General features: G+C 48.7%; 1 pseudogene; it reads left to right on the top strand.

The window, feature by feature from the left end:
* Positions 1–399: 399 nt before the first annotated feature.
* On the top strand, positions 400–4036 carry LOC117203817 (golgin subfamily A member 7-like; annotated as a pseudogene).
* The last annotated feature ends 19876 nt before the right edge of the window (positions 4037–23912 follow it).

The raw sequence follows: 23912 nt of genomic DNA, 5'->3' as shown, positions 1-23912 counted from the left end.
TTGTGGTCAGCATGTAGTCACCATCCTCCCTCCACCTGGGTGGGAGTCTTAGTTTCTATAGAACAACTCAAAGATACGCATCAGATTGTTATCTGTATCCCCTGAGGAGGCACTAGGAGGCCTGTGACTCTGTTGTCCTAATAGTTAACTGCTTGAGTCTGCTCTTTGGAACTCAGGGAAGCCGAGGAGACTAAAGCCTTTTTCTACAAACAAGAAACGGGGGATGTGGAGGGGCTTTTGTACCCAGGAGGGCCCCGAAGGGTCCTGCTTCGTTTCAATCCCCGCTTTTCTTTGATACTCTTCAATCCTGAGGGGAATGGGGGCGGGACAAGAAAGGGAATAAAGTTTGGGATGGAGACGTTAATCATAAACTCAGTAAGGGAACTGGGTTTCAAAGTTATGGTAAAACCACTGCAGTCCTGCCCGCATCTTGTCAGCAGACCGCTGAAACACAGCCTGTGCTGCATAGAGGAGCATGCGCCCTGAGCAGCCAGGAGAAGCCTGTTAAATACTCACACGCCTTCCTCACAAGCTCATCATCCAGGCAACAGCCCCATAGTATTATTATTATTATTAATTTTAATTTTATTTTTGGCCGCGTTGGGTCTTTGTTGGTGCGCACAGGCTTTCTCTAGTTGCGACGAGCGGGGGCTACTCTTCGTTGAGGTGCGCAAGCTTCTCATTGCGGTGGCTTCTCTTGTTGCGGAGTACGGGCTCTAGACATGTGGGCTTCATTAGTTGTGGCTCGTGGGCTCAATAGTTGTGGCTCGCAGGCTCTAGAGTGCAGGCTCAGTAGTTGTGGTGCACAGGCTTAGTTGCTCCGTGGTATGTGGGATCTTCCTGGACCAGGACTGGAACCCGTGTCCCCTGCAGCACTGCGCCACCGGGGAAGCCCGACCCCCCGCATGGTATTACTAGCCTCATGATTCCCCACCTCCTTTCCCAGAACCTATTTACTCTTTGTTTATACATACTTCTAATAAGCCGTGTGGTGGAAAGAGCACAGATCAGTCAGAAGTCCTGAGGCAAGTCTGTTAGCATCTCTCTGTGTCTCCTCCCCCATCTGGAAAATTGAGATAAAAATAAGTGCCTCGGGACTGAGGTTTTCCTTCGGGTCAGAGGATCGTAAGGTCATGGTGTTCCTCATAGACCACTGTGACATTCAAACATACATAATTCCATAATACAAAAGCACATTTATGGAAGAAAGTATAATTATGTATCATGTCTCTAGGATAGTGTATCTTTTTTTTTTAAAAGTATACATTGAACCTAAAATCAAGAAAATACCTCTCTTTAAATTAATTTTTCTTTCTCTGTACACTGGGAAAGTCTCACTATATGTTTTAGGCAGGACACCCGGGTCCAGCTCATCCCACAAGTGCCAGTTTGAGAACCCCTGGGCTGGAGGTGGGAGACTAGTCCCTGCCTGACCAGTCACCCTGCTGTGTGACTTTGGACACGTCACTCACCTGTTCTGGGCTTTTGTTTCTCCTGGATGCAGCAAGGGGGTGAGGGTGGCCTAGAGATCATCCGAGGTCCTTTTCAGTTCCAGCCTTCAAGGGTGGAGTCTGTTCCTGCATCTCAGTGTCACATGCAAGATCCCATGGACCAGGGGCAGCTGTGAATCCATCTTTTCCTCTAGTTCCCCATCTGTGCATCTATTCCTGCCCTGTGGGAAACCATACATGGGAGTCTTGGGCCAAGGAAAGGCTGCTCCTTCCCCTCCAGGAGACCCCTAAACAATGTCTGAGGGGGATCCAGGCTATTAAAGTAATTTACATAGTAATTAACAAGGTTCCATTAGTGGATTCCTGGAGCCAGAGCGCTCTGCTTCCATTTCCCTTTAGGGGTACACAGTCCTGGGCTGGGACTGAGGCTTGCTGGGGTTTGGCTGGTGGAGCAGTGAGGGGAAGACTTTTCCATGCTCACGTGTCCCAGCCCCACACCCAGGGAAGAGAAGCAGTGACTGTGCGAGGGCCCCAGCTGGCTGGGTAATGAGGTCTGGGGCGAAGGGGCACCTCGTGAACACTTCGGGCCTGAAACCCCAGGAAGAAAGGCAGCCGTGAGTCTCACAGCCATGTGTCTGTTCTGCAGCCCAGGGCCTAGCGCCTCCAAGAGCTCCTCTTTCAAGATGACACAGAATTTCTCATGTCCTTCTGGGCCTCCGGCAAATTATATGTGTGACCACAGTAGGGTGCCAAGCTTCCCTGGTTATCACCCCTTTGAGCCCCTCAGCAACCCTGAAAGGCAGATGTTAACTTTTCCATTGTGGGGTTGAAGAAACCTATGCCCAGAGAGGTGAGGTAACTTGTCCAGAGTCACACAGCCTGAAATAGCAGAGTGGAACTAGAACCTGGGTCCTCCGACACAATCCAGCTCGTGCCACTTGGCTAGTGGTTTCTAAACAGCTCTGTGGAGCCCTAGGGGACTCTCAGAGTGGTTTGCCTCAGGATAAGGGATCGTCGAGAGGACTGGAAACTCCACCCCATGTGTCCCCCGCTTCAACCAGGGCAGTTATTTACATGTTGGACGTCTAGGTGGGATTTTGTTTGCATTCCAGTTAGAAAAGCTTTTAAAATCACTGCACTTTTAGAAAATTGTCCCAGGAAGGGACCTGTCACAGGGCCGCTTCCTTGCTCATCTCTGACAGTGAATGGAGACCCGTGGAGCTGTGTAATGTGGCAGAATTGGCGTTCTGAGGCTCTGGTCTGGGGTCCCAGATCCCTGGCCTTGGTCTCCCCATCAGGCTTCCTGCAGGTGAAGCCCAGTACCCGCTGCCTGCCCAGCCCCTCCGGCTCCCTTCTCCCACCGAGCCCGGCTGGCCTGCTGCTCCCCTGCCCCACCAGCAGCCTTCTCACTGCTCTGTAACAGCTTCTCCAAGGCTCCGTTGTTTCCATGACCAACCAAGGAAAAAGACAACAAAGATGGGGAGAGGACAACGTTTCTGGGGTCTCCACAAGTTTTGAATGATTTCCCTACACTTCTTCACTCAGCAAACATTTCTAGAGCTGTAAGAGCCAGCATCTGAGGATAAAAATGTCCCTGAAGGCGGTGCGACAGCCGCTGGAGGGCAGCGGAGGCGGCGTGGCCCGTCCTGTCCTCGCCACGAGGCCGCAGCAGACGCCAGTGTCCGGGAAGGTTTTCATTCGGCGAGACTACAGCAGTGGCATCCGCTGCCAGTTCCAGACCAAGTTCCCCGCGGAGCTGGAGAACCGGATTGACAGGCAACAATTTGAAGAAACAGTTCGAACTCTAAATAACCTTTATGCTGAAGCAGAGAAGCTCGGGGGCCAGTCCTATCTTGAAGGCCGCCTGGCTTGTCTAACAGCGTACGCCAACTTCCTGTGCATGGAAACTCACTACGAGAAGGTTCTGAAGAAAGTCTCCAAATACATTCAAGGGCAGAACGAGAAGATCTATGCTCCCCAAGGCCTCCTCCTGACAGATCCCATCGAGAGAGGACTCCGAGTTATTGAAATTACTATTTATGAAGACAGAGGCATGAGCAGTGGAAGATAAACCGTAGAATTAAAGGCCCACCTCCAGCTGGGACCCTCATCTGTGCACCGGCCGACCGCAGGGTGTCCCCCACCTCCTCTCCAGAGCATCATTCCTTTGAATCTGCTGTCAGAGCCACGGTGCCCTTCGCTCCAAGGACTGACTTTCTAGAATTCCACACCTGGAGTGACCGCTAGTCGCTCAGCATCCACTTTGTGTCTCCAAATGGTGGAGGACTCTGTAATCTTTGGATTCGTTTTTGAGAAAACGCAGTGAAGCATTTCACTTTTTTAATTCAAAGCCATGAATAAAATATGCAGTTGGTCAGCCCAACACAGTTTATTTCTTACCTGCCAGCAGTGCCAGTGGCTCTCGTCATTCCCTGGGCTTCAGCAGGTCGTAAACTAGCCAGTGCTCAGTCTTACTCCCCCAGATTCATAAAACGCTTTTCTCCAGGATTTTGGTGAAGGGTGGGCTGTGTCTGGTTTTGCTAATGCATCTCCCAGATTTCAGAGAATTACTAGTTTTGCCATGACTCAAAGCTTAAAGATCAAGTTCTGCTGTTCAGATTCTCAAACTGAAGCTCATTGGAAAAATAATGTATAACGTTACTTGTTTTATTATAGCAATTCCTGATTAAAGCAGTATTTAATGCAATTTCCAGGTTTTTGTTTTTTGGGGTTTTTTTTTTTGAGAATTCTGTTATTAACTGCATTACCTTGAACACTGGGAAGATGTGGTATGTGTTGCTTGTTCCTTATGAAAATAAGTAAGCACAATAAAGTGGGTGCTGAACCATCAAACACAGATGTCCCTGCTGTGTCCCTGAATGAGCAAGTGTTAATAAATAGTTTAATTATCGTTTTGTTATAAATATAACTTAAGAGAAAAAAATTTGGTAGGAATAATACTATATATTGCTAATTTTTAACTATCCCTACTGGCAAACCGTATGATTCCTAGACTTTCCTCAGATACGGTATTCAGTGCGCAGAAATACTATGATTGGTTCAAGTTCAGTAAGTTAAGTGGTTTCCAGCTAAAACTCTCAAGCCTGGGTCACTGTTTCTAGTTCTTCTTTTTGTCTGTGTGTTCTTAGTATTGGGACTTCCTGTGCCCTTCATCTTTAGGGTTTGAGAGCCCTGTATTTGGGAGAAAGTTAGGACATGTACTAGGAGAGAATGAAACAGTTAAACGTTTTACTTTCAGAGATATTGTAGGTGCTAATGCTGGATTTAACCTTTCAGATTTAATTTCTTTTATGGGTCTGTTAGTTATTCAGTAAACCCCATAGCTCTTTGTAATATTTCAATTGTATGAAACTTGTTACTTTATAGCCTATAATAGGGTGTCTGTCTGCCTTTTAAACCCGTTGCAATAACTTTGCTGAAATATTAACACATGAGTAAAACTTTTCTTAAACAAACAAAAAAAAAGAAATGTCCCTGAGCCCGAGTCTGGCCCTTGGAGAGCTAATGGGAAGACATAGTACAGACTCATCACAGTGGTTCCCCAGGGACGACTCGCTGGGTGCAGTGCTGGAGGGTCTTCCAGACCCCATGGAGGGGCAGGGGGAGTGGGTGACTGCTGATGGTGAGAGCGTGGCAGATGTCAGGGAAGGCTACGCGGAGCTGGAGAAGCCTGAACCCCTTGGAAGGCAGAGGAAGAGTTGGCCTGGGGTGGGGGGCCCTGAAGCACTGTCTTGCTAGAGGGAGCGGCACGTTTGGGGGCTCGAGGCCGGAGAGCAGAGGGTGTTTCGTGTGGTTTCACCTACGCGTAGGAGGCAGAGTGGAGGAGTGGGGCCTGGGGAGATGGGTGGCCGCCAGGTGAAGGTGCCGAGGAAGGGGGCCGAGGCCCCCAGGCCTTCTGTTGCCCACTCCCCTCTGCAGTTCCCTCCACGGGGCCCCTGTCCTCAGGGCATCCCGAGGGGCCACTTAGGCTGTGGGTAGCGGTCAACAGGGGATTCATAACCCAGGGGCACCCCGACATCGGTGCCCGACTGCCCCCGTACCCTGGGCCTTACCTCCTGAGACCTGGGGAAGAGGCGAGGAAGGTCACAGCTAGTGAGGTGGCAGCTCCTCCTTTTCAGGCCTCAGTCACTCTCTATGTACAGCAAGGGGGTTGTCACAGATGATGGCTAAAGCCCCTTCTGGCCTGGATTCCTTCTTTACAGACAAGGAAGGTATTACATTTTGGCTCCCCCCAGGAAACGGAGCCCGAAACCAGATTTGAGTGCTAGTAGTTTATTTGGGAGGTGATCTCAGGAAGCGCCAGTGGGGATGTGAGAGGGCGAAGGAAAGGAGAGAACACAGGGTGCTTGATGTGCAGAGGACCCTGCAGGTGACCGGGGCTCCGTGTAACGCACCCCTTCAGAGTTGTCCTGTTCGAGGGGACAGGAAGCCGGGTGTTCGCCCCCCAACTCCTGTCTGTCTTTTGTCGAGGGCTGCTCCTGGGGGCCTGAACTCCCGGCACTTCTGGCCTGCCCCACCTGTAGGCACAGCATCTGCCTGCAACCCCAGGAGGCCTACAGGCAGAGAGTGGCAGAGGCTGCAGTAGGAAGCCGGTGGCGTGATGACAACGGTGTGTAGCAAACAGCACTTACAAAAGGAGGTTGTGCACTCATGGACAGCATGTTCTTCAGAAACCTAGACCCAAAGGGACTGAAGTGACTTCCCCTGGGTCACGCTGTGAGTTAGCGGCAGGCTGGACCGAGACTTGTCACCCAGGGCTCTTTCTGCCACCCATCCCTCCCCTCCCCCACCTCTGTTGTCAGGTCTGTCAATCATCCTTGTCCCTCCTCCTTCACACGGTTTAATAAGAAAACTTTGGTAGTAGATGCAGAGATACCTTGAAAAACATCAATTGGTTTACATCTATGAAACTTTTGAGCCCTTCTCTGAAAAAGGCCTTATCATCTCCATCTCTGCATTGCCATCTTTGCACATGGCAGCCCCTTTATACACAAAGGATGAGCTGATGTTTCGGCCATTTGTGTGGATGGGGTGATGCCTGTGTCTTTATGGCTCCCAGTTTCCTTGTTTGAAAAATAGGCATGTGATACCAGCGTGCTAACGTCCTAGGCTTGTATCAGATGGTCAGCGTGATGCATGGCACGTGGTAGGTGCTTGACAGCAGTTTGGACTGCCGAAGGACGTTCAGGAAACCACATCGGCTGCCACGCCAGGGGGAGGGGTGGTCACGGTGGTGAGCCGGCAAGAACCATCCTGAGTCAAAGGATCGCGTCCCTCCCCCACCCTTCCCACCAACCATGCCCCCCTCCACAGGTCTGAGGTCGGGTCGGGTTGCCCCCTCCCCCACCCCTGCACTTTCCCCGCATCCCTGAAGCTCTGAGTCAGGTTTCCCACCTCCTGCGATTTCACAGCTCCCCGCCAGCCAAGCTGTTTTGCAGACCCAAGTTGGTAATGACAGATTCTTCTCTCCTGGCCCTCCACTGGCGAAACCACGGAAAGTATTTGAAACACGCAGCCTGGGAATGTGCAAGCTTCCATTGGCCGGGCTTGGCAGGGGCCAGCGATTTCTCAGCCAGCGCTTTTGACTAAGACTTGTACGGCTCAGGTTTCCCAGGAGCTCGTCAGCTCAGTTTTTCAACAGCATTTATACTTTTTTTTTTTCCACCCTTCAGAACATTAACCCTCAAGTAGGTTCTGAATCACACGATCCCTGGAAGCATGGCTCTCTCTCTGTTAGAGGCACGGTTTTGGGTGGGCCTCAGGAGAGCTGGCCTCAGCCTGGGACGGGGATCTCCTGCCCATCAGGGCTCCTCGGGCCCAGGCGGCGTGAACCAGAGGATTCTCTGCTGAAAGGGATCCCCAGAGGACTTCCAGGTCTTCCGCCTCTAGAGAGATCTGGTTAACCCATTCCAGGCCTCTGCAACTTTGATTTTAAAATGTCCTCTGATAGGGTTGAAGGAAGGGAGAGAAGATGCAAAGACCACAGACTCTGGACCTAGGTACACCTACATGTCAATTAGGCCTCTGCTCCCACTGGGTTTCATCGTCTGTAAAATGGCAATAATATTGTAATACCCACCTCCAGGTTATCGTGAGGTTTAAATGGCAGCACAGAAAATCACCTAGTACAATTCCTGCACATGGTAGGTGTGCAGAGTAGTTTCCTCTCTTCCTTATTTCTTGGTCACTGATGCTACGGTCTCATCACAGAGTTGTTTGGTGAATGGATGAAGGTCTTGACCTAAACACCCCCTTCTTCTCCTCTCAAGGCAAAACCATGGAACAGGTATTTCCTGAGCATCAGTTCTGTGCAAAGAGCAGAACTAGGCCTTGTGGTGACACCCCTGATGCCAGAGTCCCTGTTGTAAAGGAATTTCTGGTCTCGTGAGGGAGCAGGCACCACGGGAAAACGGCAGGTGGATAAAGTGTCCACAGGAGAGACAGTCACAATGATTTTGCTCTCTTGCTTACATACATTCACTCATTCCTGCAACAGGCATTACTGCAGGAGGACGGCCTGGCCGCCCCTTGCTCTAAAGCAAGCTCTTTCCACTTTACATCCCTGGTTCTGTTTGCTGTGACGTGATACTTGGAAGTGCTTTGCAAATTCAAGGGCTTGCTGTTCCCTCTGCCTAGAACACCCTTCCCAGCTCACTCACCCCTTCTCTGACTCTCTGAGGCACATTCAGCTGTCCTCTGTCTGAGCCCCCCAGCACTTTAGTCATAACAGGGGTACTGCCCCCTGTTCACTGTGTTGTGATAGGCTGTTTCCAAGTCTGCCTTTGAGGAGACAGCACACAGGTACCAGGTACTGAAAGGGAAAATGGGGTGCCTGGGTTGGGCTCCCTAAGAGCAGAGCCTGAGATGGAGATTTGGACACACGCGGCTTATTTTTTTTACATTCTTAAGAAAAAGCATTTATTATTTGTCATCATTCTTATTTTCAGAACTAGAAAAAAAGTTGGCAAATGATTAGAGGAAGCATGTTGTATACATCTGTGTGGTGTAGGAAAATGCATTGCCCATAATACGCAGCTATTTTTATCTACTTAGGGCAATCATTTCAAATCTTTCTTTTAAATTTTAATTTTATTGGAGTAGAGTTGATTTACAATGTTGTGTTAGTTTCAGGTGTACAGCAAAGTGATTTGGTTATACGTATACATATATTCATTCATTTTTAGATTCTTTTCTCCTATTGATTATCATAGAATACTGAGTACAGTTCCCTGTGCTAGACAGTAGGTCCTTGTTGGTTATCTCTTTTATATATAGCAGTGTGTATATGTTCATCCCAAACTCCTGATTGATCCCTCCCCACTACGTTTCCCCTTTGGTAACCATAAGTTTGTTTTCTACATCTGTGACTCTTATTTCTGTTTTGTAAGTAGGTTCATTTGTACCATTTTTTTAGATTCCACACATAAGCGGTATCATATGATATTTGTCTTTGTCTGACTTACTTCACTCAGTATGACAATCTCTAGGTCCATTCATGTTGCTGCAAATGGTATTATTGTTATTATTTTTTTTTTTTATGGCCAATATTCCATTGTATATGTGTACCACATCTTCTTTATCCATTCCTCTGTCGGTGGACATTTAGGTTGCTTCCATGTCCTGGCTATTGTAAATAGTGCTGCAGTGAACATTGGGGTACATTTATCTTTTCAAATTATGGTTTTCTCCAGATATATGCCCAGGAGTGGGATTGCTGGATCATATGGTGGCTCTGTTTTTAGTTTTTTAAGGAACCTTCCTACTGTTCTCCACAGTGGCTGTATCAATTTACATTCCCCCCAACAGTGCAGGAGGGTTCCCTTTTCTCCACACCCTCTCCAGCATTTATTGTTCGTAGACTTTTTGATGATGGCCATTCTGACCGGTGTAAGGTGGTACCTCATTGTAGCTTTGATTTGCATTTCTCTGATAATTAGTGATGTTGAGCATCTTTTCATGTGCTTTTGGGCCATCTGTACGTCTTCTTTGGAGAAACATCTGTTTAGATCTTCTGCCCATTTTACTGATTGGGTTGTTTGGACACACACAGCTTATTAAGGGGCAAGTTCTCCAGAGAAATGAGAGAGGGAAGCAGGATGGGGCAGCAAGGGTGCGGGTGCAGCTGGAGTCCAGCCTCAGCCTGGTCCATGGGGAGCTCTGGAGCGGGAACTGCCCCCCAGACCGTGACCCCCAACCCCTTCAGTCCATGGGGCCAGACTCTGTACCCCTGAGTCACTTAGTCTGACGTCAGAGGGGCAGGTGGAGGTGATCTCCCAGGTGAGGTGGCTGCTCTTCGGCCAAAGGCAATTCTCTGTGGAAGAGGGTGGCTGTCAGCTGTAGCTGCCAACGCTCGTAGCAGGCGGGATGGGTGGGGCACCCACAGCATGGTTCTGGGAGGGGAGGATCAGGAAGGAACATCAACATCTCCACCACATCTTTTCCACAATGGTGTACAAGTTGTGTGCATGTGTCCCCCATCCTCGTCGTTTGCTAAAAGGACTCACAGGCAAGGACGGAGGTGCACACCTACGGGTGGGGGCAGGACCCGTGTCCCTGAGAGCTTTGGGGATGGGGAGGGCACTGAGAGGGGCAGCAAGGAGAGGGCGGGTCCCGGCTTGTCACCATTCACCTGACCGAGTGCCCCGCTGTTCTTTATGTACCAGTGGCCCTGACCTTTCCCACCATACACAGGCCCACCATGTCTTTCCATCCTCTGAGTACCCTCCGCACTTGACCACAGACCAAGCAGGCAGTGAGCACTTGCATTGCTTCCCTAAGGCAAAGCAAATTCTTAAAAGCAAAGCCTTCATCTTATTTTGATTTTCCAAGTGCCTATCTCAGTGCCTTGGCACTTACTAGGTGGACAGTAAGTATTATTGAGTAAATAGGCTAACAGATGCCTTAATTTTCCTATGAGGTCGTGAAAAGGGCCAAGAGCCCTTCTGACGGCAGCATTTGCCAAGGGTTCCCTAGTGCTCAGGCAGGGCCTGGGCTGTCCTTGCTTTTCCCACTCCAACACCCCCAGCGCCAGGCAGGGCTGAAGCCTCCGCATGGCCCTACGCGCATCCTGGGGGGCAGCCTTGGGCGAGGGTGGCCAGTGGGACAGGGAGCTCCCGCTGGCCTGGTGCACAGACTCCTCGGTCTTCATTTATATGAAATGTGACTCCATCACTCAAAGCCTGCTCCTGGCCTTGGTCGGTGCAGGTAAAGATGATACAGGCTCATTTATGCAAGATTATCCTTTTATCACATTTCCAGACTCATTTGTGAGGCTCATGTTTCCCCCCCGAGGGCGTCATCAAGCAAGTTAAGTTGTACTATTTCCCTCCCGCAGAGAACTGGCGGGGGCCTCCCTCGTTGACGGATGAGGCCCGCTGCCTTTGCCAAATAGGGTCAGCGTGATGGATCTTTTCCTTGTGAATATTGTGGCTGGAAATTAGCATGTTTATTGAGGTAGAATGTGTTTGTTTACCTTCCACTACCCATGGCACTACCTCTCAGGACCTGACTTATTTAGTTGAGGATAAGCGCAAATGATCTGCATGTGGGCACCCACAAAATAATTAATGACCTTCCAGATATAGAATTCAGCCTTAAGTAAACACACCAGCGAGGTGAGTGGGGACAGAGGGGCTGGGAAGGGCTCTGGGGTTTTGGGTGGTGAGCAAGGTGGAGTGTCTGGTACTCGAGGGATGGAGACAGGGAGGGGATGTGGGTTCAGGCGTCCTGTGAGGGGCACAGGGCGGGTGCCCAGCCTGGCTGTCGAGTGGAGGTGACTTCTGTCAGTGGAGGAGGGAGAGGACAGGCAGAGGACCAGGATTCTGAGCCATTTTCCCAGGGATTCTCCTGGGCTCCCTCTTGATTGTCTCGATGCAGGAGTGAGAAGGACGGCCCAAGTGTGCGGACTAAGGGTAGGGAGGGACAGTGCTTGGGCAAGGATGATGGAGACCAGGTGAGTGACGATGGGTCCCAAGAGGCCAAGTGACCACCTGGAGTCCGCTCCCCTCCTAACACTTTCACCTGTAACAGCTTTGGAACCTAGCTTCTCTTTCCATCCCCCGGCTTGCCAGTAGGCCATACAACCTGGGATGCAAACGCTCACTAACCCAACATCCTCTTGTGTTAGAAGAAGAATCTGAGGTTCAGAGAAGTGGAAGGACTTAGCCGAGGTCTTGGAGGCAGAGGGACAACCGCCACCGCCTCCCTGTGGCTTTAAGCCTGATGCCTGCCTTGTAAGAAGTCGCAGAGAGTGTATCCTCTAGGGTGTTTCTTCAGGGACCCAGGAAAGCTTTGCGCCCTGTGCCTGGCCAGCAGAGGCCTCAAATTTCACCCTTAAAACCAGCTACCTTTGTAGTTTAATCCCCTGTAAAGAGCAGATGCTCCTGGGAAGGGCCTTGTTCTTGGTGCTTGCCTCCCCAGGGTGCTGAAGTGACCTGTGAGAGACTGAGGGAAGCAGGAGAGCTCATGGTTGAGGGTCAAAGCCCCCCAAACAGCATGACCGAGAGACCCAGGAACAAACTTTTCCCCCTGCATAAATTTTTCCAAGTGAGCAAAGCCATTCTCATTGTCCCCCAGCTCCGAACCCTGAACGTAAAGATGGGAGGGGTGTCCTGTCTGGACATCAGAAGCAGACAGACCTGGGTTGTAATTCTGGCTCTACCTCTTCCTAGTTCTGTGAACTCTGTGACCTTGAATGAGTCATTCGAACCCTGTGGTCTCCATTTCCCCAGCTAGAAAACAGGGAGGGGAATTATAACACCCACCTGTCAGTGTCACTGTAAGATTAAAAGAAGAAAGTATCTACCATGCTTAGCACATGGTAGCACTTGGTAACTGTCCTTGAATTAGTGGTCATTAGTATCATTATTTTACTTCCCAAACAAGGTGCTGTAACCTATCCTGGCTTTCCCATAAGTGGGAATTGATGGACGGGAATGAAAGAGACAGAGGGAGAGGGAGAACGAATCCCTCCATAATCCTCATCCCTTTCCCCCTGTTGTGTCCTGATGTGGGTGTGTGGGCCCTTCCCATGGAGCCTGCAGAGTTCCCACGTGGTGGAGTGGGACAGAGCGAGGTGCCAGACTGGAGTTTGGTCCATTTCAGCCACATATCTCTCAGGGATCAAGGGAAGCACGGTGGTTCCAGACCTCAGTCTCCTCATCTGCGAAATGGGGCCAGCCTCACTGCTAACCTGGGAAGCAGGCGGGTCCACAGCTAATTTGTCTCCGAATCACCAGCACCCAGCAGTGTCAGGCATGCAAGAGGTGTTCAGTGGTGGCAAATAGACTGGAAGCTATAGATCAGGTTTCAGAAAACTTTTTCTGTAAAGGGCCAGGGAGTAAATATTTTAAGGTTTGCAAGCCATACAACCTCTGTTGCATCTACCCAACTCCGTCCCTGTAATGCAAAAGCAGCCTTAGACAAGGTGTAAACCAGTGAGTGTGTCTGTGGTCCAGTAAGGCTTTATTTATAAAATCAGCTGGTGGCTGGATTTGGCCATAGTTCTTGACCTCTGTGTAGCAAGGCCATGGCAGTCTTTGGATTCAGACAGCTAGGCTCAAATCCCAGTACCTCCACTCTTTAGCTTTGTGGCCTTAGGCAAGTGACTTACCCTGTCTGAGCCTCCATTTCCTCCTCTGTAAAATGGAGGACGCTGGCTTGTGCTTTTTTGGTATTCCCCTCACCATACCTACTAGGGCTGGGCTCAGAGAAGGAGCTCAGGAAAGACATACAGATTGGGTAAAAAAAATGATCTCTGACAATAATCACACCTCTTGATGAGTGTACTGCACTTTCAACTTACAGTACATTTCACATCCATCTCGTTTCCTCCCCCCATCCCCTACAGAATGGGTACAGTATTGTTATTATGCTCATTTTACAGATGAGAAAACCAAGGTCCAGAGAGACTTAGAGAGTCACCGTCCAAAGGTCACTTTCCAGAGGTCACTGTCTTTGTCTGTTTGGGCTGCCATAACAAAATGCCATAGACTGGGTCGCTTATAAACAACAGAAATTCATTTCTCACAGTTCTAGAGGCTGGAAAGTCGAGATCAAGGTGCTGGCGGATTAGGCGTTTGGTAAGAGCTCGCCTCCTCATAGATGGCTGTCTTTTCACTGTAACCTCACATGGCAGAAGAGGCTAGAGCGTTCTCTGGGGCCTCTTTCCTGAGGGCACTAATCCCATTTATGAGAGCTCTGCCCTCATGACCTAATCACCTCCTAAAAGCCCCATCTCCTAATACCAAAACATTGGCCCTTAGGTTTCAACATGTGAATTCTGGGGGGACACAAACATTCTAGAGAGTCAAACAATCAGTAAGGAACAGAATAGGGATTCAAACCAGATATTTCAGCAGCAAATCCTTGAATTTTCCACTCTACCAGAGCTGTCATAAATAAACCTCCTCCCCAGTCTGTCTCCTCCTTGTCCTCCGTGGACAATCAACAGATGGACTCCTGTACAGACACTTGGAAAGTATGTAGACCATACATACTTCTCTCTCTGTGAGAAGGGGCTACTGCTTATCTCCTCAGGTTCTGAGACTTACAGGCTAGAAATATGGGGTTCTTGGTTCTGTAGGGAAGACCCTGAGCTGAGTGAGCCGACTGGGGCTAGAGTCAGGGTGAGGGTAATGTGACATCGTCACAGTCTGAGGGGTCTCTCCTGGTGCAGAAAGGTAGTGAGCAGGCAGTTTTGACTCACTCAGAGATCAAGCTTTTACAATTCTGATAGAGAAGGGAACGCTGTGTTAGTGAGGAGTAGCATTTGGCATCAAGTAACCAAGACCACCGAAAGCTAAGGCTTAACAAAAACAAAAATGAAACAAAAGATAAGGCTTGTTTTTTTCTCACATGCTGCAAAATCCAGGTTGGTCAGGGCTGGAGCAACAACTCCACAATGGCATCTTCTATCTTTCTGCTCGGCCAGGTGGCTCTGCAAGTGGCTTCCACCCTTAAGGTCACCTCATGGTCACAAGATGGCTGCTGGAGCTCCAACCATCAGGGTCACATTCTAGGTGAGAAGGAGAAGGGTGGAAGAGGTGCTTGGCAGATGAATCAGCTCCCTTTTAAAGGAGACTTCCTGGGAACCCCATCCAAGAAGAGAACAACTTTGGCTTTCATCTCATTGACCAGAATTGGTCATGGGGCTAGCCGTACCTATAAGGGAAGTTGGGAAATATGGATGTAGTACATTGCTGCTCCAATCAGGACTGTGCTAGCAAAGAAGGGGAGAATGGATATAGGGTGGCTAAACCTCAGTCGCTGCCTCCTTCCCCTAATTTGCCATCTGTGTAAAGACCAGGGAAGGAAGGAAGTTGCCCAAGACCACACAGAAAGCTAGGGGCATGCCTGAGACCAGACCCCAAAGTTTCTGACTCTGAGTCAGATGCTTCTTCCACTGTCTCCATTGCTTCACTCTGTAGCCACACCTGTTCACAAATAATGTTATTATTATTTATCAGGCATTAACTATGTGCCAGGTACTATGCTAAAGGCTTTCTAGGCATGTTCCATTCAATCTGCTACCAATCATTTGAGGTGGGCATTACTATTATTCCCATTTTACAGAGGAAGAAGCTGAGGCTCAGGCAAGTGAGGTGACTGCTCCAGGGAAGCTCATAAGGGTTGGCGTGGGCTTGAAACCCAGGTTCCCAGTCCTGGCTGTGAGCAATTCAGTGCATGCGATTGAAGTGAACCAGGGACATCCCCAGTAGGCTGTTGAGTCAAGGTGGCTCTCTCAGTGACCCTGTACCATCAGGAACACCCGCAGCCGGCCCCAGTAGTCAGGCAGCAAGACACGCACCAACCGAGGGGGCTCCCGACTCCCCATCCACCTGGCCAGCCTCTGTCTCTGCAGCTCCTCATTCCAGCCAATTACCCCTAATGGAGTGATATGAAATGTAACTAACTTGGGGAAATATCTGTATACTTTAATTAAATCAGTTCACAATTAGCCATCTGAGTAATGAGGCTAAGGTGTTTTATCTCCCTGTGAGCCAGCGGGCTGGGGGAGCCAAAGGCAGGGGGATTTTGTGCCAATAGCATGGTCCTAGTGACAAACTCCTTATGGAGGCAGGTGCTGGAAGCCCCAGGAGAGGATTTGGCCCAAATCTACTATGATTAAATAAATATAAGCACCTCAGAGAGGAGCTACTAATTTGTGGGACTAAATTTTTAATGGCTACAGCCGGTTTTTCATACTGAAGAAATACCAGGGCCTTTGATCCAAACACCTCATGGCAAAAGGCTAAAAATTACACATGTGCACTGTGTGGCCCCGAAGTCCCCAGATGTGGTAAGTGCTTGGCGAAGCAGGTTGGCCACTGTCCAGCAAGGGCTCCCTAAAGGCCTCCAGGGGCAGGGTCGGGACCAGGGTAGGGCAGGTGAGGCCTTTGCATTGGGTGCAAAATTTAAATGGGTGCCAAAGTACTCCGCCATGAAATGATATTTTAATGCAACATATTTTATTTTATTTATTTTATTTTTTATTATTTTTTGTTTTGGGGTTTTTTTATTGTTATGTATAACAATATAAAATAATGCTTGTCACTGTCAAAGAGTAAGGAACAAGATAAAATCATCTGAAATTACACCACACAGAGATAACCATTGTTTACATTTTCCTTATTAAATTCCTTTTTAAATCAGTATTTCAGTTTCATTTTATTATTTTTATTTTTAAATATTTATTTATTCATTTTTGGCTGCGTTGGGTCTTCGTTGCTGTGCAAGGGCTTTCTCTAGTTGCAGTGAGAAGGGGCTACTCTTCGTTGCGCGGGCTTCTCATTGTGGTGGCTTCTCTTGTTGTGGAGCACGGGCTCTAGGCGCGCAAGCTTTAGTAGTTGTGGCTTTAGTAGCTGTGCTTTAGTAGTTGTGGCACATGGGCTGTGGAGTGCAGGCTCAGTAGTTGTGGCTCACGGGCTCTAGAGCGCAGGCTCAGTAGTTGTGGCGCACAGGCTTAGTTGCTCCACGGCATGTGGGATCTTCCCGGATCAGGGCTTGAACCTGTGTCCACTGCATTGGCAGGCGGATTCTTAGCCACTGCACCACCAGGCAAGTCCCTGTATTGATTTCTTTATCCAATCCTCTGTGTATAATGCAACATATTTTTAAAAAATGAAAATTAATGTAAAAAAATGGTGATAAACAAAATTACAAAATTTAAATAAAGATGGGGTTAGTATCAATGCCATGCCATGCTGAGCCATATCAGAGTCTGGAGCCAAGGGGACAGTCAGTAATACTGATACTGTCTTTATTTAAAAGTTTGAGATTTTGTTCATTATGGACTTTTTTGCATTGATTTTGATTTTTTTAAATATTACATTAAAATATCGTGTATCTTGATTATTGTGGTTTTCGAGGCCTCCTTAAATTGTGTTCCCGGAGGTGAGGGCCTCAGTCTCCTAACCCTAGTCCCAGCCCTACCAGCTGGGTTGTCCCTCAGGGTTTGTGTGTTATCTGGTAAAATGGCCATTCTGTGTGCCACTCCAGGACCCAGCTGGGTTCTTAGGGCCTCTAAGTTGCAGACTTTATGGGCTGCTGAGACAGGGGTGACACTTGGAATCCTAGACCATTAAAGCAAATTGCAGCCTCATGATTGCTCCAGCAAGACCCGGAGACCGGAAGCAACTGGCCTGAAGCTACCCAGCAGCTTTGTGGTAGAGCTGGAAATCAGCTTCCTGGTTCCCTACAGGGCTTTTCTACTCGTCAGAGGAGAGAAGAGCCTTTAAGATGACCCAGGGTGAAAGCCATTGCAGGCTACCCTTCACATTGGGAGATCCTAATAACATGACCCAGGGTGGAAGGTGCTGACTGGCTAACCCAGTCCCCACACACAGCCCCTTCTCTCTCCCAGTGACTGGTGCAGAGATGACCATGTGACACAGTTCTGGCCATTAAGACACAGAAGTCATTGGGTGGGGCTAATGGGGACAGACCCAGCTGATGTCCCTTTGGCCTTTTTTGCCTGTTCCTCTTTCCCCTTCATGTCTTGAGCTGGCCCTCTGTGTCTGGAGGTGAACAGCTGCCCTGTGACCTTGAGGACAATAGCCAGACGCTAAGGATGGCAGAACAGAAAGAGAAGAGGAGCCTGGGTCCCCGAGGCCCCTTTAACCCTCTGTTCCAGCCCTAGGCTGCCTACTGCATCTCTTTTACAGTGTGTTGAAATTAATGCTCTCTGCTCAAGCCACAGTTAGCTGGATTTTCCCATGCTCACAGCTTGAATGCAATCCTAGCAGCTCTATCACCCATGGTGACAAGAGCAGCTTTTGGTGAAATTCATTTGATATTCACATGGCTCACTCCCTGCTAGTTGAGGTCCTTGCTCCCTGTCCCCTCCTCAGAGAAACCTTCCCTGACCACCCTAACACAGCAGCTCCCATCACTCTCCGTTCTTTTGCCCTGATATTTTTTATGAGCCGTATCAGTCATTACCTGACATTACATTATGCAATTTTTTGTTTTTTGCCTCCTCCAACTGGAATTAGTTCTGTGCAGGCCAGGCTCTTCTGCCTTGTGTCATGGCTGTATCCCCAGTGCCTAGAACAGTGGTTGGCATGTAGTAGGTCCTCAATCAATATTGTTGAATGAATGGACATATTCTGAGCCAGTCGGGCTCTGAGCCTTTGCCTCTGACATCTGCCGGCTCTCGGTGGTGGCAAGTCAGCTTGGTCTCTGGAATTAGGATTTCCGCTTCCTCTCTGGCTCAGCCTCTCAGAACCAATGTGAATTCCCTCTGCTCCCCTGCCGTGACACCCCTGGACACCCCAGATCCCAACCATCTTGACCCTGGGCTCTGCCACTGCCAGCCGTGTCTTACGGGACACCCACGCCGCCCATATCCAGTGATGGCTGGGCACCCTCTTCCCCATCCTTCTTCATCCTCATTCTCAATGTCATTGTCCTTGTGGGATCCCAGGCAGTGACGACATTGCGTGAGAATTTCTGGCTCTCCTGTTGACAGTACATCAAAAACCATTACCTCCTGGGGCTTCCCTGGTGGCGCAGTGGTAGACAATCTGCCTGCTAATGCAGGGGACACGGGTTCGAGCCCTGGTCTGGGAAGATCCCACGTGCCGCGGAGCAACTAGGCCCGTGAGCCACAACTACTGAGCCTGTGCGTCTGGAGCCTGTGCTCCGCAACAAGAGAGGCCGCGATAGTGAGAGGCCCGTGCACTGCGATGAAGAGTGGCCCCCGCTTGCCACAACTAGAGAAAGCCCTCGCACAGAAACGAAGACCCAACACAGCCGTAAATTAAAAAAAAAAAAAAAAAAGCCCTTACCTCCTGGTTCGGATTTCCAAGATGGAGCCTGCCTTGAAGAAAACAAAATGAATGGGTTTGGTGTGCCAGACCCCATTAACTGGCTACCCAGACTAATCAACGGCAGAAATTCAAGGAAATTGCTAGAGCAAATTTAGATGTCAGATTATTTGGGTCTCTTGATTGAGACTGGAAGAATAATTGAGGGTTCCATTTAATAAGCTTTGTTTACTAACCCCAGATCCTGTTTTGATATCTCTGCCTCAGTTACTTGGGCTAGGGCCACACTGAAAGAATAACTTTGACATTGTTGCTGATAGGAACCTCAGAGCACCTCCACCCGAATCCTTTCATTTTATAGGTGGAGAAAATGAGGCCTGGAGAGGGAGAGGAGCCTCCCAAGGTCCCCAGAAATTAGAGACTCAAAGCCAGGGCGCTTCTACTCCTGAGAAAACCAGCAGGAGATTCAAGGAGCCTCAGAGGACGTCCTTCTGACGTGGGACATCAGTGTATGCTGAAGGGGTTTAAAGAACTGATCTCCTCATTTGTTAAGAAAATATGTGGACAAATGTGATGGGTGGGCGGGGGGGCAGCGTGTCACTGACTCCAAGTACCTGAGTCTTCTTTGGAAGGTAAAAATGGCGCCCACATAGGTACCCACTTCTGCCAAGGACCCGTCTTTACCTGCAGTTACAGAGAACACCATGGAGCCAGAGTATTCCAGGGAATCACCACGTGTGAGGGGTAGTCTGGAGAACCTTTCATGAGACCTGGAGTGGAGACTGAATTGCCCAATTCTCTAGCAGCCAGGGCTAGAGTCCCGGTCTCCTGAGTCCCCAGTCAGGATGCTGTTCCCGACGCCACTCTACCCAGACTCAGACGGTCGTCCCTGCAGTTGCCCCCCAGTTCCCAGCGGAGTCAGGGAACAGGGTGTGGAACAGATAGTGAGTTGGGGAACCAGAAGAGGCAAGGAGAATCATGGCTGCATGTGGTCAGGGAGATTTCCTCATGGATAAGGCGAGGCTCTGCCTGTGAAGAAAGAGCAGAGTTTATGGGCAGAGGGGTCTTTGTTATTCATGGAAACCAGTGGGTGCATGAGAGGTGTTCAGAGGAAATTCATTCATTCTGCACAGTTTGGGGGGAGCCTTTATTGTGTGCCAGGTTCTTCACATAATCCATTTCTTCTAATCCTCACAACAACCCTCTGAAAGAGGCAGTAGTTTTACTTCCATTTGGGAGTTACAGAAAGAGGTACAGAGAAGTTAATGTGCCCAGGCTTACATAGGAAGTGATAGAGTTTAAACCCAGGAGTGGATGTCTCCTTCCACTATAAAATATGCAAATTACTTATCATTGGATTCCTGGGAATGGACTGTCACAGATGGGTTTGTGGGTGGGCTTACAAGAAAGGGGGCCCTGGTATCCCTGGGCCCCCATCATAGTTGGGCCCTGACTTCCTTTTTCCTGTGCAAGTCCTTCCAGTATTCAAAGAAAGCCTTCTGACTCCTCCAATCATTCATGCATTCATTCTTTTGACAAATGTAACCACACCTTCTTGTCTCTCAGGTACTTTAGTGGATATTGGGGAAGAAAAAGTGAAAAGGATGTGGTCCTTTCCCTCAAAGTTGTCCACCAGGGACTAGATCTGTCCCAGTTTCCTTCTGTAGCTCAAGCTAGAAGGTTACTCATAGCAAATGACTGCAGCATCCTGACCATCTTGGTCACTCATCCCAGAGTACTTAGTGGGTCCAGCACCACCACCATCTTGACCACACTTGCACTAATACCACCTAAGCTGGCACTAGTTCCTTTAGCAGCTATATACCATCTTTAGTAATGAATCAGCTTATGTATTATTAAAACCACAGAGAGGGACTTCCCTGGTAGCACAGTGGTTAAGAATCTGCCTGCCAATGCAGGGGACATGGGTTTGAGCCCTGGTCCGGGAAGATCCCACATGCTGCGGAGCAACTAAGCCTGTGCACCACAACTACAGAGCCTGCGCTCTAGAGCTGGTGAGCCACAACTACTGAGCCCATGTGCCACAACTACTGAACCTGCGTGCCTAGAGCCCATGCTCAGCAACAAGAGAAGCCACCGCAGCGAGAAGCCCGCGCATCACAACAAAGAAGCCCCCACTCGCCACAACTAGAGAAAAGCCCGTGTGCAGCAATGAAGACCCAATGCAGCCAAAAATAAAGTAATTTTAAAAGAAAAATAAATAAAAATAAAACCACGGAGAATTTCAACAAGAACCTGCTGTCAAACCGAGTATTTCCCATCCTATGCTTAGCCAATTCACTGAACTTAAATGGAAAACTTTACATTTTTGTCTGTTAAATGTCAACATAATGCATTCAGCGTATTTTTCATAGGCTGTTAAATATTTTTCCAATCTATCTATATCTATATCTATCTATCTATCTATACATTTTTTTTTTTTTTTTTTGTGGTATGCGGGCCTCTCACTGTTGTGGCCTCTCCTGTTGCGGAGCACAGGCTCCGGACACGCAGGCTCAGCCGCTCCGCGGCATGTGGGATCTTCCTGGACCGGGGCACGAACCCGTGTCCCCTGCATCGGCAGGCGGACTCTCAACTACTGTGCCACCAGGGAAGCCCTCCAGCCTATATTTTGTCACTCAAGTGTTTCTGCCATGCCTGGAAGTGTGGAAAGTCTGCTTTTAAGAGTCTTCATTCAAGGCAGCAAAATGTAGAGTAGAACAGAGTTAAGGATGGGCCCTACGACATTTCACCAGAGGACTCCTCCCAATCAGTTGCGCCGTATTCTTTGTGTGGGGTTTATTAACCAGCTGTGAATCTGTATATCTAAACTGTCATCTTGCCCCATCTCTCCATTGTGTCCAAAGGCTAACAAGAAAGACAAAATGCAGGAATCAAAATGCATTATGTGTAAAGCATCCCCTCAGAAGGGAAATCAGGTGCACTTGGCATGGCTTTGCCTAGTGAATCCCCGCTCATTCCTAGTGGTCTCCAATTCTGTTTTTCTAACTGCCTGTAAACTAGAGGAATATCATCAGTTGCAAAAGGAAGTTCTATAAAGGGAAGCAGCAACTTTGCAGACCAAGGGTGACATGATTCCATTGCAGCAGGAGACCCAGCTTCCCCCACGAGCGGCAGGAGGAAGTACAGACATGGTCGATACTGGCAAAGGAAGCTACGTCAGGGACAGTGTGCCAAGAACAAAACCACAAGAGGTTTTCCACGAGAGCACAATTTAAAAACCGAAGCTGCAAAAGATAGTAGAAACAGAATGAGCTGGAACATTTGCTCTCATCTCGGGATCCAGCCCATGCGAGGCTGCTAGGACTGAAGTGTGCAGCCCTGCACCAAAGGCAGGTTATATACAAGAAGACATCATGCAGCACTGGTTCTTCTGGGAGCTAAGGGTACCAGAGGGAACATGACAGCAGCCAGAGCTGTGGGGTGTCTTCAGGAGCAGCTCTCCTTGCCGTCACTGGAAGGAGCTGGCTTTTGAATACAGCTGTGTCCCCTCAAGTCCTGGTTAATTGCCACCTAGGCATCCTACCTGCAGATCTCACTACAACTGCCAGAGGCGGTATTTGCCATAATTGATAAAGGTTGGGTTTTCCAAAACACACCACCTGGTGGCTGCTGTTGGAATCACAGGACCAGTGTTAACAGATAAGCATTGGTAAGGATAGCAATGCAAAGGATGAAACATTCCAATTACAAGCGAGCATGCCAACTTGCTGTAGTGTTTGTAGAGTCACAGTAGCCATAAACAATTCCAGGTGGTGAGAAAAACCACTTGTGGAGGGGAAACAAAAAAAGACCAATGGAAAGACATGTTACTAGGAGTGTTTGTGTGTGTTGGGGATGGGTGGAGGGGTTGTCCAGACAAGACAGAAGCCAAGAGGGAGAAATTTAGAAGGAAAGGAAAATGGGCCAACTTAAGGAGATTGGAGGAGTTCCCGATCTGTGTTAGACCTCAGTTAATTCTGTTACTCTTCAGGGTCTCCCTCACTTTACCACTTAATTTAATTCAGCTTAATTTAATTCAACAAGCCTGTATTGAACACAGAAGTGCTTCACAAGAGCTGGGCGGTCCTGAGCCATCAGGAAGAGGTGTCCTCAGTTCTTCCTCAGGCTATTCAGAGAGTTTAGCCCCTGAATTCTGTGACATGCTTGGGGTCTTGGGGAAGATGTCTTCCTACCTCATGCATTAAAAAAACATTTTTTTAATTGGGTAAAATACATATAACGTAAAATTTACTACCTTAACCATTTTTAAGTGCACAGTTCAGTAATTTTAAGTACATTCACATTGTTGGGCAGCCATCGCCACCATCCATCTTCAGAACTCCACTCATCCTCCCAAACTGAACCTCAGTAACTATTAAATAGTAACTCCCCATTCCCCCCTCCTCCCTGCCCCTGATGGCCACCATTCAGCTTTCTCTCTCTATGATTTTGACTATTCTAGGTACGTCATATAAGTGGAATCATACAATGGTTTTGTGTGTGTGTGTGTGTGTGTGTGTGTGACTGACTTACAGTCACAATGTCTCCAAGGTTCATTTATGTTATAATTTGTGTCAGAATTTCCTCCCTTTTTAAGGCTGAATAATATTCCATTGTATGGATATATCACATTTTATTTATCCGTTCATCTCTTGATGGACACTTGGGTTGTTTCCACCATTTGGCTATTGTAAGCAATGCTGCTATGAACATGGGTGTGCAAATATCTGTTTGAGGCCCTGCTTTCAGTTCTTTTAGGTATAGACTCAGAAATGAAATCACTGGATCATGTGGTAATTCTATTTTTAACTTTTTGAGAAACCACCATTACTGTTTCCACCACAACCTCATGCATTTTTGTGAGGAAATGCCAACCCTACTCAAGCCAAACACAAAGTCCCCCAAGGAATGAGAGTTGGAGAATTCCTGAGGTGGAACTCCCATCTCCAGGCGGGAAGGAAGGGCTTATGTTTTTCCAAATTCACCTCTTGCTTCTCGCCTTCGTAACGCCCACCTTGGACATGACTAGCACCCGTATATTTAAGCCAAACTTCAAATCCACGAAGGCTGGCTTGGAGGAGAACCTTGACATTCTTGGTGGACTGGAAGGGTTAGGGACCCAGTTAGTTGGTGATGCCCTCTGTCCACATGAAGCCTAATCCTCTTGACC

The sequence above is a fragment of the Orcinus orca genome, chromosome 2 (genome assembly GCF_937001465.1).
Source record: "Orcinus orca chromosome 2, mOrcOrc1.1, whole genome shotgun sequence".
Classification (NCBI taxonomy): Eukaryota; Metazoa; Chordata; class Mammalia; order Artiodactyla; family Delphinidae; genus Orcinus; species Orcinus orca.
The sequence above is the reverse complement of the archived record's forward strand: the minus strand, read 5'-3'. Positions and strand labels throughout refer to the sequence as shown.